At 30.0% G+C, this 2,035-nt stretch overlaps 1 non-coding gene across 1 annotated transcript; it reads left to right on the forward strand.

The window, feature by feature from the left end:
• The first annotated feature begins 774 nt into the window (after window positions 1–774).
• On the forward strand, window positions 775–843 carry Trnan-guu (transfer RNA asparagine (anticodon GUU)). The gene has a single exon. It is a non-coding gene; the product is annotated as a tRNA-Asn (tRNA).
• Window positions 844–2,035: the final 1,192 nt, after the last annotated feature.

A 2,035-nucleotide genomic window follows, 5' to 3' on the forward strand; every position in this document is an offset into this window, starting at 1 on the left:
GGAAAAGCAATATATTTACGTTTCACTACCTATATGCTATATGCGTTTCCATATTGCACTAAAACGTAACAAAATGTATTGTAAGATATTAAGTATTGCGTTTTCGAAACGTTTATTTAGTTCAAAAACTTTTGAAGCACGAAAACTTAACGCTGTCGAGATTTACAGTCATAATAAAATATAACTAGAAAATAATGTTTTATATATAACACTGGTCGCCAACAAATATTCTGGTACCTGAAAAAATTACGTATTCTAAATGTAAATAAATATGGCTACCACTACAACCATGTACTCGGCGTATATAGGTCGCACGGAGTAAAGTCTACAGAAGAAAGCTTATTCGCACGCAACCGTGTTCGCACGCGTGTCATTGTAAATACTCTGTTCCTCGATTTACCAGTCCGTTTACGTCATCCGTGTCCGTTTCTTAGTCATTAAAGAGCGGGGCTAAAATTTTTTCAAGAAATTGTTGTTTTATATAGATAACCTTGAAAACGTGCATTACGGCTCCTTTATTGGCTTTCAACCGCATTTCCCCTACATCGGCTGGCTAGTGGTACGGCTTATCGGTAATGTCGTCGTACTTAACAGCTGTAGTGATTGCAATGGGTAATAATTTAAGTAGATAATATGGTATCTGTGACCATTAGAAACTATATAATCTTGAGTGGTTACCATTATGTTTGGAAATAAATGAAAGCTGGTATGTAGTATAACGGAATAACGTGTTTTTATATATTTATTTAAAATGTGTTGTGCTTTCTTTAAGAAGCCTCCGTGGCGCAATAGCGCGTTCGGCTGTTAACCGAAAGGTTGGTGGTTCGAGCCCACCCGGGGGCGAGAATGTTTTGAGTTAAAATACAACTTTAGTAGTGAAACCGAATTAAAAAATGTGGCTTAATACTTAAAAATTAAATGTTACAACTTTAATTTTCCTGGTTGTGAAAAAATAATAATATTAGTAAGTGCAGGTTGACGAAAGCTACAAATTTATCCAAATGCTAAATAAAAAAAAATATTTACATAAAAAGTTGTAATAGTTTTAAATGTTTATGGAAAAAATAAATATAATTTTTTTAAATATTCTATTTACAAATTACGATCAACTATTTAATTTGATTTAAATTTATTTTAAGTCGTTTAGCATTTTTGTACCAAGAAGTGATAAGAGTATAAAAAATACAACTTTACACATATTAATTCCAAATATTCAGTATGTTTTTTTACAGTTTGTTTGTGTTAAACTATATCACTTTAATAATAAATAAAAAATCTTGGTTTACGTAATTACTTTTTTCATGGATAAATTAATTTTCAATTACAAAACCAAACATCCATTTTCACTAACAAAGATATAGTATGAAAAAAAAATGCTAAAGAAAAGTTTGTAGTTGTAGTATGTTATTTATTTCTAGCAGATAAACTAATATCAGCTTGATTCGATTCGGAGATATGGTTTTTATTATAAAACCATACTTTACTACATGCTCATACTATTAGATGTGGAAGTTAAGAAAGTATAGAAAATGAATTTGTAATATTTGTAAATATCTTATAGCCCAGTGTCTTAATTTCTTATTGATTAGCGTAAGAGATATTTTTTTTTGATTATAAACACAATCTTATCTTTTTTCCTCCTTAGCTTTTGAATCCCTAGGAATGGAAGAGAAACGTCATGTAATTAATTATTTAATTAACTACCTATATAATGCATGCTCCGTTTCATACTTATCCATTAGATGGATTAGAAAATTTGTATTTTTCATTGTAAAATTAAACTTGCCCCGTTTTCAACCCCTTAGGTATGAAGTTTTTGGGAAAACGTAAAACAGTGTTGGTAGATTTTCTTTATTAATTATCCGTACCCAATACGATTTTTACTTGAACGACACTGGGGATATGGGGATATGATTATATTGCTACAAAATATATTTAACTTCTTTTTAGCTCCTTAAATTATGACTTCAGGAAAATTGTTGAAATAAATTGTCAGTTTTCGAATGTTCATAATTCATCCCCAATAATACCTGTA

This window comes from Bacillus rossius, assembly GCF_032445375.1.
Source record: "Bacillus rossius redtenbacheri isolate Brsri chromosome 9 unlocalized genomic scaffold, Brsri_v3 Brsri_v3_scf9_2, whole genome shotgun sequence".
NCBI lineage: Eukaryota > Metazoa > Arthropoda > Insecta > Phasmatodea > Bacillidae > Bacillus > Bacillus rossius.